Genomic DNA, 13,212 nt, shown 5'->3' with positions numbered 1-13,212 from the left:
ACATCCATATTAATCTCTCAAGAGTGCTCTTGGGAGGGCTGTTTTATGATTATATAAGATGGTTTTGAATATCTTCACAAGATAATAAACAGTGTCAGCTTCTCCCACTGCTTTCATTACTAAGTCTTCAAAAATTAGTGCATCTCCTCTTGATATGGTTTTGAATAAAACCTGAGTATTTCCTGAATGATAGGTCAGCCTGGCAAGATTTTATATATATATATTCATATAATTACATTATTTCAAAGTATACTCCTTATGAAAATGCATGAAATGTACTAGACACAGCTCTGTGCCAAGTATAAAGACAATCAGGGTAGAAAGATTTAAAGAAAACACACAACAAACGGCCTGACAGCACATTTTGCCTTTGGAGCTGCCTTTAGTAAGACACTTCACTATAGTAGTTAGTAACCAGATGGAGGAGCCAAGAGTCTGCTGTTACAACTGGCACACAACATTTCTACAGCTATGGAAATACTAAAAAAAAAAGAGCCCTAAGTAATCTGAATATATTGTCCTTTCTGTGCTTTGATATTCAAGTCCAAATTAATATTCTGGTCAGATCTTAGGAGTCTAAGTCACTCTGCAGTAAGGCACTGAGTAAATTCCTGATAAAACTCTTAAAAGTGATTATTGAGAATAGCTGTTTTTGACAGCTATTCCCAAGAAACTTGTGTTTTGCAATGAGGATGACCAAAATCTCAGCTCAATTCAAAAGGCTAAATGCATAAATTGATGTGCTACAATCAATACTATGTAAGTATTCAGCAGCTTAATTCAGACACTCAAAACCCAAAAGCTGGCCTGAAAAATGCATTTGGGCTGTTCAAATACATGCTTTATGACATAACCTTACTCAGGTATCGTACAAAAAAATTACATTGTAATCACCGGTCTCCTTTAGTCAATAGGAGGGGCATTATTTAATTAACAAGCTTTGTACAACTTCTGTAATACAAAATGTGCCACAGATAAGCCCCCAAGGCTACACAATTCAAACTGCTCCTGACAGAGTAATTTTTTTAACTCACAGGTTTTTAAGCACTGCTCACTGTTGGGAGATCCCCCGTTTTAGGGAGGTTCCCACAGTCACATTTTTGCAACTCTCCTGGCATTCTCAAAACCACCTTTCCTGGCCACACACAGGGGTTGTGTGGTACTCCCTACAGCACTCTGACTTGGGGGTTTTCCCCACCCCAAATGCCACACAAAGCCTCCAGAGCCTTTACAACACATACAACCTCTAAATCCAGCTGGTGCTCCTGCCTGCTCAAAGCCAACACTTCTTACTCAAAGCAGCAGCTCCTTACCACACGTGTCCACGACCCTGCATCTCAATCACTTTCTTTTCCATGCATGCTCTACTTAAAATACACAGCCAAAGCACCCAGACAAATCTGCTGACACCCTGCAGCTCTGAGCAAACACAACAAAGAATGAATTTACTGCTTCCCATGAGCAGGCAGGTGTTCAGCCACCTCCAGGAGAGCTGAGCTCCATCACGTGGGATGATGACTTGGGAATACAAACACCACTCTACACGTCCCCCCCTTCCTCTGACTTTATATACTGCAAATGATGTCTTAAGGTCTGGAATATCCCTTTGGTCATTTGGGGTCACCTGTCCTGGCTGTGTCCCCTCCCAGCTTTCCAGGCACCTCCAGCTTCCCTGCATGGCAGTACAGAAAGGAGAAAAGGCCTTGGCTCTGTGTCAGCCCTACCCAGCCATAACAAAACATCTCTATTACCAGCCCTGTATTCAGCACAAATACAAAACAAAGCCCCATAACAGCCACTGGGAAGAAAGTTAACTCTACCTCAGCCAAAACCAGCACACCAGTATACTCACAGACCTAAGAAAGAAACTGAAACCAGCCAGTAAGCAAGACTAGGATTGTTTCCTGGTGGCAATAAGATACCTCTTGTCAGAGCAGACCTTATCTCTGCACTGCATTTGTGACTCCAGTGGCCCTTCATCTGTCTCTCAAGTCACAGGTCAACTCACCTGAAAGTTTTGGCCACTACTTCATGATTCAGAAAATCTTCATTTAGCAGCTGTACAGCTTTCTCTGTGGGGCAATGGGTGACCCTTCCTGGGGCTGGATGGTGTCATTACTTCTTGTGCTCAGCCACAAACAGCAAATTCCCTGTCACAGGGTGAAGAGCTCCCTGCAGTGCTGATCAGTGTGGGCTGGCTTTTAGGGTTACACCATACTAAAAGCCTCTGTGATGAGGGAAATATGATTGTGATGGCCAATAAGAAACTATTTTACACCTGATGACAGTTTAAATTATTTCTGCTATTGACATGCATTTGACCAACAGTAACCAACTGACAGCCACTGTCCTTTGTCCAGTAGAGATGAGGATCCTGCTTTGCTAATAGAAGATATTTTCCTTTAGGAAACAACATCTATGCCTTGCATTACCTTGCAAGCACTGGTGGTGAGTGCCTAAAATTAGGCAGAGCTGCAAGTTCCATTAAGCTGGACCTCTTTTTTGTGGGAGTAAAACATGCAAAATATTTATTCCCAATGGGTAGCATCTAACAAAGCCATAAGACACTGGAAACTGCATCTTACCACTAGACATGTTCAATAATTGGGACGCTGCACAAAACTATTCCTCTCCCTGTCAGCAAGGAAGTATAATAGGAAAGGAACGAGTTTCTCAGACTGTTTAAGATAATTTTTGATAAATGAATTTTCAGAGCACCATTACAGCTGATTACTGAATCCTGACAACTGGAGCTCATTGGCAACTCCCCCTCCTACCTTGTCCCCAAGATTTCTCTCAGAAAGCATAATTTTCCTGCAATCCATAGGAAAGTAATACATAGAGAAGAGCTTCTCTTTCAGATTGTCAATTTTTTTTCATTATTTTCTCCAGTCCTTAGGCAGTCTTATCAGCTTTTTCATTTAGAATGAAGTTTGCTTCCACTATTTGCTATCTTAAATATGTATGCATATTCATATGAATACATATATATGCACATGTGTTTTGCACTAATTTCTTCTTTCTACACTGAAATGTCCAGAAAAGGCAAGAAGATGGAATACCAAAAAAATGGTGACTCGAAGTAGTACTAAAATTTCTCTGAAATTCTGCTTAGGTATGAGGTATAGCTTTTGTCTGGGAGGAAAAATTCCCCCAGATATATCACACTAATTGAAACTACACAAAAAATATGTGTAATATTTGTACAACAGAGCCAGGCACTTTCTTTATAGGGAGAACTGTACACAAGTATGGACAGATGGGAGGAAGGCACCCTGCACCTATCTGTTTATCTGTCCATCTGCCTGTGTTGGCCTCCTCCAGAGCCCAGAGACCTCTCTTTGAAGGACTGAGTTTAAGCTGACCTTTTCCCCCTTCTCTCAGACCTGTTCTCCCAGTACCACCAGTTTGCAAAAGATCCTAATGCCTTCATCCCTTCCTTTTCCTTACTGCTCTCAGAACCTTTGTCTGTCTCAAGGCCATCTGTATTATGCTCTAACATTTAATTAAGCTTAAAATACAATCATATTTAGGTAATAAACAGTGAAGAAAGAAAAGTACAGAAAATAATTATGGATCAGATCAATAGAGAAACACCAGTTTTGGATTAGGCTCCTGTAATTATTTCCGACCTTGCACATATGCAAAAGAAAAACAAGCAGTGATCAATTGTACTTGGTGTGGGTAAAGCATTTTGAACTTATTTTGAACAGATGTGTCATTATTATCTTAATTATTGTGCCTCGGTAGAGCACCTATTTCCAAATTGCTTTCAAGCTAATAGCCTTTGTTCCAGTTAAGTTTATTAGCATAATTTCTGTGCCCTGGGAACTTTTTTGCTATTTTTAGAGGTCTTTTTCTTCCCCAGATTCAGACTGAAATCAATCACAGATTTGTCCCAGTGTATATTCTTTAAATAGAACGTGCCACACTATAAGTTGTTACCTTGATTTCAATGGGGCTGTGCTGAGTGCTTGCAGTATTGAAAAGCTTCAATTGTTTCAGGAGGATTATGTCTATGCAGTTAGAGTAAGAACAGAGGTAACCTCCTTGTGCTGCTCACAGATGATTGCAGAGCCAATACACAAAACTCATGTACAGGAGACTGACATTAGCTTTAGCATGAGAGGATGCTCCAGAAATCACTTGAATCAGGCTAGAGATGGAGTACTTTGACCTAGATTTGGAATACCCCAAAAACCAGAATTCAGATTTCATGGCTTTGTTGGGTATTTTATTATAACAGAAATTCAAACCTTACCCTTAGCATTGGTCCTGTGTCTTTTGCTTGTCTAACACAAAGTAGATAAGTTCTTGGTGAAAAATAGAAAGTATTTTGCTCAAAAAGGAAAGGTATCATAAAAAAAAAGAAGAGAGAGCTATTTACTTGACTGTACAAAGAATAATTTCACAAAAATGTCATTGCAGTGCCTCAACAGAAATCACTCTCAGCTTACACAATTCTTAATGAGCAGGTGATTTTGTGAAAATGGCACAGAGAGAATGTAGAGACAAATACATCTCAACTTTGAATGTGTGATGGCAACTGGGACCAGATAATCAACCACCACATGAGTTGTCTTTAAGGAGGTCTCCTGCTATTTTTTTTGATCTGATGCCTCTGGAAATAATTAGCAAGCCCTCATAAATTATGTTTATAATATATAAGTGCTGACAAACCCTGAAGTATACAGTAAGTCTCTTAAAAAAAACAAACTATAATGAATGATGATCACCTACAATATGAATTATAGATTCTTTGCAAGTTAGCCTGATTCATGATTATGCAGTGCTTCAGGGTCTGCTGCTACATTTACATTTTTACCATGAGCCTGTTTGGTTTGTATCATCTTGAAATATAGATTAAAACTCCACAGCCACATGATTAATTAAATCTAAAAAAACCTTGTGTGCCTAATCGTCACGTACTGAAAATGAATGCAAAGTTTGCCCCAGATGAATATCCAGCTCTGAGTTTCACTAAGACCCTAAGATTTTAGGACACAAAAAGTAGACTTCCTGGAACATCAGTTGTGTAATTTAATTTTCCTCAGTGAGAGAACAAATGCAATTGTACTTTGATATGAAGTCAATATGTTTCACAAATTCTTCAGATGTAAATTTTTATCTGAAAAAAAAACCCCCACCAAATTATGGATCGCTTACTGGAAAACTGAGTGAAGGGCAGGAAACGTAGATACAAGATTCAACCAATCTCTGTCCAAAAGTTCCACATGGGAATTCAAAGAAATCAAAGTATAATAGAATGACTTGGGTTGGAAGGGACCTTAAAGATCCTCCATTTCCAACACCCCAGACATGGGCAGGGACAACTTCCACTAGACCAGGCTGCTCAAAGCCCCATCCAGCCTGGCCTGGAACACTTCCAGGGATGGGACACCCACAGCTTTTTTGGGCAACCTGTGCCAGTGCCTCACCAACCTCACAGTAAAGAATTTCTTCCTCATCTCTAATCTAAACCTACTCTTTTTCAGTTTGAAGTCATTCCCCATGTCCCTACATGCCCTTGCCAAAAGCTTCTCCATCTTTCTTGTGGGTGCTCTTCAGGTACTGGAAGGCTGCAACTGAGTCACCCCAAACCCTTTTTTCTCCAAGCCAAAGAATTCCAATTCTTTAGACTTTTCTGATGGGAGAAGTACTCCATCCCTCTAATCATCTTGGTGGCCTCCTTTGGCCTCACTCCACCAGGTCCATGTCCTTCCTGTGCTGTCCCATGTTCAGTATCTGGGCTGTGTGACTGCAAAAGCTGATGACAATAGCCATACTGCCTAGCAAAAGAAAAAGGGGGTTTTAACTCTTCTGGAGAACTGAATAATGTGGCTGAATAATGAAGAAGTGATATGTGTTTTCCAACACCTTGTTTGTGCAGAGAAAATCTCTCTTCTGATAAATTATTCAAAACATAACTGCTAACCTATTTAAGTTTGAAAATATGTGCACTGTAATCAAGAATCATGTTTCTCAGCTGTCTGAACAGCTACACTTCAAATCTGGCATTCTCTAAAGTGCCTACACAGAACAGTACAGGAAGATAACAATGTCCAGTGAACCATTCTGATCAGAGTTCAGGGGCAGTGTGTCAGAGAAATCTAGAAGTTTCTTAAATATAGAAAAAACTATTTAAGTATAACTTGCAGAAAGTGTCTGCCAATACTTCCATTGCATGCAAATCTTTTCAATGTAACTTTAAGTGTGACAGCTGCCCGATTCGTGTCAAAGGGTTAATGAAATTTCTTCAATAATTTATCAAGGTCAAAGATTTTCTCTAAACAAACACTGCTTATGTGGAACTAATTAAATACTCACTCTGCTATTCAACATGGAAGATTAAATAAGCTGTGACATTTTGCAATTTTAATTTATGGTGCATTTTCCACCATCTTCACACTAGTTCTATTTTTAAGGAGACTCAAACATTAATATAAAAATCATGTGATTAGCAATTGTACATAATGTACCCTTTTGCCCTCTGTCATTAAACACAGAAGCAACTGGAGTGCTCCACTGTTTGGACCAGAAGCACAGTATATTAATTATTAGTGTTAAAGCACAATAATATGCTTAGTTAAGGCAATCCCTAAACCACCTTATTTATGTATATTATAGAAATGCAATCTAAAATTGACACATGCGATTCATTGGGATTTTTCCTTTTGGAGAGGAGTTCTTAGGTTTTGGTTTTGACACCCAGAGAGGACGTTTAAGCTGGACATCAGGAAGAGAGGGGATTCCAGCCAGAGTAAGGGTCATTTCAAGATTCTGAGATTGGAATACTGCCTTGGAGTATCTGCCCTTATTCCTGTGGTGGAATGTTTGTCCTTTACACTGAGAGTCTCAAAAGTGGGCACTAGCTGTGTGCTTCTATTCATGGATATTTAACATACATACCTATGAATAGTTCTCACTGCTTCTGGAATGTGTGAACAGTTCTTTCAGCATACCAGTGGTTTCATTTTCTGGAAATCCACGCTGTGGATACACAAATAAACAGCAAGTTTTGATTTCACACTCAGTAAAAACAAATAGTACTTGTATGTGCTCTGAAACTATAAAAATGGTCATGACTTGACAAAGAAAAAAGAATAAATCCATGAGAAATCAATCAATTGTGGTGCTAAAATGAACATCATGCAATAAATGAGTACAAGCTGCTCTCTGAATGGGGCAAGCACAGACCCTCCACTGTCCCGATCCATCTGTCCTGGAGCAGGGATAGGAGTGAGTGAACAGAAAAACCTGGCTATCAAAAAAAGTCTGTTCCTGCACTGAACAGCAGAGGAATAATAGAAATATTGAACAGCTGCTCCCAAACTGAGCACTGTCAATTCTGCTGGCTGCTTCCAGCCCACACCTCTGCCTCTGGAGTTCCGTGTAGGTGGAGAAGGTGCCAAAAGAAAGATACTCAAAGAAACTTTCATGCTGCAGTTCTTAACAAGAGCAGACACACATTTTCTACCTTCAGCAAAGTCATTTCAAGTTCATCTTTTCAGTTCACTCACTGGCCTTTAAAAGCCAGGCTCCCAGATGCCATCAGCCAGCACTGTGCTGACAGGGGCGTGACTCGCCAGAAGGTTTCAAACCTTTGCTTCCACTAGGGAGATGACAGTAATTTCAGCTAATGGAATAATGGATAGCAATCTTAGGTTGTCATTCTCAGTCTGAATCAGTGCTAGAGAGGAGCGGACACTTTACTGGCTTTTTCACAGATATTTGTGACAGCAGAGAAATGATGATTCCCAGCTCATTTCCATGCACTTGATTGAAGTGTGCTCGCTTAGAAGACTCAGTTTTCCCTGCTGATTCCCCTTTCTCCCCTCTCTTCTCAAATTATCTTTTCTTGCAGCCTTTTGGCCTAGCTATTTCATGGACCTCATTTCACACTCCTCAGGTCTCAGTCCTGATCTTTGCTCAGTAAACTGCAGTTCAAATCAGCTACAGATTACATCTGAAATGCACTTTTAAAAAGTCCTAAAAGCAAGCCAAATTTGGATAGAATTTCAGAAGAAAAAGCATAAAACAAACACCTATCTAATTTAATGTAATTTGCAGACAAGAAGTAACTCTTTTTTTTTTTACTCTACCGAGTACAAGCTTGGTATTTTTCTTAACCTTACAATTATTTCAGTCTAATTTTTTCTAAGCCACTTAGACTTTCCAGAAGCATTTAAACATCATTTAGAACTATCAGTCCTAACAGCTGAATGGCAGCAAAGCTTGAGGCAAGTGAAAAAGGAGTTTTTACTACAGAGGATAATTAGCACTGCTTCTTGAAATTTGCCACTGATTTCTGTGTTAACAGCAAATGCAAAAAACCAAGACAAAAATAATTATGTAGAAAGTTCTGGAGCTCTCTAAGTAAATATTTTTAAAATTTGCCAGGATCAATTTCCTTTCATCCATGAAGACCCAAGTCCTAGAATAGTCCTGGAAATAAAAGGGAATTTGGACAGTTTACAAAAAGAAATTAAAATTATGTTGATCAGGCCAATGGTACTTGTGCCATTTTTATCAAAAGTAATCATATGATGTGATACAGAAATTAAGTTATATAAAGATATTCTAAGTATTCTCTCCAAGTTTATACCTATGAATTATAAGATTCAGAAAAATGCACTGCATGCATCCTCCTAGCCCTACCTGTTTGTTTGATTTTGATTGAACTTATCTCATTTCTCTCTTGCTCAATTTTTTTTTCTCTTTTTTCTTCTTTTTCCCTTGTTATCACACAACCTCTTTCTAGGTCATACACTTTCCTGGAGTGTGCTCATGTTCTACTGCAAATCTGCACATTAAGTTAACAAAGGTTATAATTAGATAAATAATAATAGAATGACATATTGCAGATCCCTTACTCACAGGGCTGAGCAATTACTCATATGAGCTGTGCCATGAAATCCATCACCATGACTCCTGTGAAAAACTGAGCAGTGAGGACTTCAATCTGGTCCATTATAATTATGCAACATAGCACATTTGTGTAAATTCTTCTCATTCTGAGGTCTCTTTAGAACAAATGTCTCTTTAAATACACTCTGCTGCAATAATGGATCAACTGCCAAGCTGTGAAACCCCAGCAGGAGACAGTACACCAGCCAATATGAGGGGATGTATACAGTATCTAATTAATTCTAATGCTTTTCTATGTTTAATCATCTAGGTCATCAACATCCAAATATTTAAGTGTAAGCTTCAGCCTTTCCAAGGGATATGAAAATACATGACAAATAGCAGTGACTCTTCTAATCTTCCCAAATTACAGATGATGTACCTACAAGTGACTTACAGCCATTTCCACACGGTGCTCCTGGGAGAGAAGCTGCTATGCTGGATGGAGTCACATAGGCTGGTTTAGGACATAAGCTGAACAACAACATCTTAGACTATGCACATAAAAATTGTCACTTAGTCATACAGAGAGATATGAACAAGATCTCTCTCCTACCCTATTTGAGCCTCTTCTGACTTTGGTACTTCTGTGTCCATGGTGGCATCTCTTTCTCTCCTGCTCCAAGGCATCCCTGACCAGGCAGCCAACTATGGTCATGATCCTCAGCCATCTTTGCTGTGGTTTTTTTCTGATCATAAATACTCTTCCTCAAATGTGCCTGACAGTTCGCTATCTTTAAAAGTTTGAAAATGAAAATAACATACTTTAAAAAACAATTTTTTTCAAATGGAAAATATCAGAGCTAATTAATCCACTAAGATGAATAAACTAAAATACTGGGTACTGTTTTGGTCTCTGCTACACAAAAAAAAATGTGGACAGGCTGGAGAGGATCTAGAGAAGGTTCACAAAGATGTTCAAAGGAAAGGACTGGGAAGCTGCCATATGAGGAAAGGCTGAGAGAACCAGGTTTGTTCACCCTTGAGAAAAGAAGGCTTAAGGGAGACCTTATCACCATGTTCCAGCATTTAAAGAGGGGCTAAAACCAAGATTGAAACTCTCTTTCTACCAGGAGCCACATGGCTAAGGCTGAGGTGCAATGGGTAAAAGCTACTCCTGGGAAGGATTCTGATTGGACACAACAGGAAAATTTTCTACAATGACAAAAATCAGCCATTGGATTAATCCCCAGGTGGATTCTGCAGTGTTGGACACTTCTGAGATTCAGCTGGACAGGGTGCTGGGCCATCTTGTCCAGACCATGCTTTTGCCAAGAAAGGATGGACCAGATGATCACTGTGGTCTCTTCCAATCTGCTACTCTATCATTCTATGAATAAACTTGCATTTAAAAGAATGCTTTTCATGTTAGAAAGTAGTCATCAGTTATTTTACTTTGTTTTATTTTTCACAGTTGTTTGCTTGAAAATAAGTGTTTTGTCTGTCACAGGTTTTTTGGAAAGAAGCAGTGACTCAGAGTATGGAGGAATTTTTTTCAAGAGGAGTTAATCTGCTGGATGGCTCTTTGGGCTGGGATCCATCATTGCCCACACAGTACGAGGGCATGTCTTTATTTTGGACTTCCAATTTTTACTACAGCTAAGAGGTTTCTAAATGTGCTTTACACTTTCTCATAATCATAGCTATTCTCACAGAAATTACACTGTTGTGCCACCAATACAGTGCAGATGCCCATGTGTGCTTGAACAACAAATGTAAACTGATGCTTTGGGAAATGAGAATAGAGGAGAAAAAGCACAATCCCCCAGACCCCAACCCTTACTAACAGGTATTTCACAAAATTCAGGAGAAAAGGAAGAACAAGGAAAACTAAAGGAAAAATGACACATTTGATAATTTAGGATTTCAAAATGACAAAAAAGAGAAACATATCCCAAAGCCCTTAATTCCTGCTCACAAGCTTGCTCTCAAATCATCTAACAGATAATTAAATTGATTTTACAGTGAGCTAATGGGGATTTGACATTGGCCTAGTACAAAAAAGGGCAGTACCTGCTACTGCCTTTGGTTGGCTTGGAGTCATCTTGCAGCTGGGAGGAGAATCAAATGGCTCTGCTTATGCCAGGGCCAGCTGAGTGCCTGTGACAATTTGTGGTTACATTGACATAACACAGTCATCAAATGTCTGGTGAGAGTTGGAAAAGAGATGGAAGACTAAGTGACACAGAGTAAAGATGCACTCTAACTGTGTCTTTACCTCCAGCAAAGGGGAAAATACTCCACTGATTCCCAATGAACTATCAGAGTCAGGGAGACACAGCTCCAGGTTAGAAATTCATAAGATTGCCAAGTGCCTGGGAACACCTCTAGAAGAAAGAGCAGTGAATAACTATCTTATGTAAGAAAATTAAATATAAGACAAGATCAACTACATTTTCAACAGTAATTTATAAAATGGGTTCCCTGGAAGACCAAAAAAGGCAACTCAGCAACCCAAATTGTCAAAAGGCAATCAAATATCAGAATATACACACACATACATCTAGCAGACTGGTGATAATTTAAAACTTCCCTCTTTGCTGACTGTTAGACAACCCAGAGTTTGTTAAATGAACTCTTGTCTGATTCATTTCCCAAAGGTTTGTGAAGTGCTATCTCAATTGTCAAAATTTCTCTACATGCAGAAAGGCCCATGTAGACCAAGAATTGTCCCTACCTGGCCAGCTTTAGACTGGTGACAGGTTTTGCACCAACACTTGTTGTCTTTTAGCCAAAGGCAAATCTTATCTTCCAGACCACTTTGCTAAAGCAAAAGAATTTCAGAGAATGCATTGTCCAAATGACCACTTGAACTGGTGAGGGACTTGGATTTACAACCATGGAATCTAGTTCATGATCTCCATCTCCATTCAGATGTTGGTACAATATGCATTTAAGGAAGCAAAATTAGTTTATGCTCTGGAAATGGAGATGGAACCACTTCCCACCAATTGTGGATGGGCATTTAGAGCTGTGTGAAAAAAATGCCAGTTTCTTTACTTCTACTTTTTTTAAGTCACCTACAATTTTTTTGTTGTTGTTGGTGTTGAATAAAAGAGAAAGGACTACAAGGCATAGCAATTTATTTTAAAAGCCATTTTTGAGAACATTGTGAATTTCATTTTAAAAGCCTTGTGATTTGGTTTGGGGTTTTTTGTTACCAATATGTATGTGTTGTTAAATACTTCTTTTCATTTAGCAAAAAAGTTAATTTGTATTTTTAAATGTCTTGGTCATTCCTCTGAATGATTCCTTTGAATGATTCCTTTTTTCATATCAGATATATGAGAAGTGACTGCACAACAAATCCCTTTGCCCTCAGAACAATAGCATAAAGAATTCTATTCCAACATAAAAAAAGTTGGAAAAATGAACAATGCAGTTGGGTTTGCTGAAAAACAGACTTGGACTATGTGACTGGAAATCTGTTTTAAACTCTTTATCAGCCAGAGCACATATTTGCAGGGTACAGTGCACATGCACAGCAATTGCTCTCTGAACAGGTAATTAATGATCTGCAGTACAGAGGCCTGCAATGCAGAAGAAAAGGAGGCAGAGGTGACTGGTGCTCTGTGGCAGTGATTGGCAGTGAAACAAAGAACTAAGATTTGGGGTGAAACATGTCCTGTTCTTGAGCTTTCTCCAGCAGGCATACAGAAGGGAGTGAAAGGAGGACAAAAACACAATCCCCTTTCCTATTCAGCTCTACATAAAAGATGGCAATCACACCAGCAGAGAACACTTGCAGCTGATTCAGCTCATTCATCAGCCCTTGTTTGGGCTTAGACCCAACTCTAACTGAAGTCAAGGGGAATATTTCCTTTGCCTTCTGCGCTGAAGTAGATTGAGTCTTTCAAAGCCCTCTGGGAAAGCAGAGAACTCTCCTTTTGCCAAAGTGGAAAGTGCTCTTTGCTAAAGCAGCAGAAATGCTAAAGCAACTGCGTGTCAGACATCTCAAAGTGGGCTGGCAGAACTGGTATTACCTTCCCCCAGAATGCTGCACCTGGAAAGAAGCCACAGTAAAATGGGAAGTGCTTATCATTCCCAAACATGCAGCTCTGTGTATTAAACTTCATATAAAATGAAGCAGTCCTCTCCTGCACTCTTCTCTACCTGCATGAGAACAGTGAGGCAGAGCTCTCTGGTGGCTCTCATGAGCAGAAACTGATGGGGTGCAAAAAGAAAAGAGAAGAAAAGAGAAGAAAAGACCCAAACAAAACCAGACTTTTGTTAAGGCAATTATTTGCAAAACTTGATTTCTTTGTATAAATCTAAGAAGAAGCATATTCTATAGCACAATATTCC

Source organism: Molothrus aeneus, chromosome 6, assembly GCF_037042795.1.
Source record: "Molothrus aeneus isolate 106 chromosome 6, BPBGC_Maene_1.0, whole genome shotgun sequence".
NCBI classification, from domain to species: Eukaryota; Metazoa; Chordata; class Aves; order Passeriformes; family Icteridae; genus Molothrus; species Molothrus aeneus.
Note: the sequence above shows the minus strand (reverse complement) of the source record.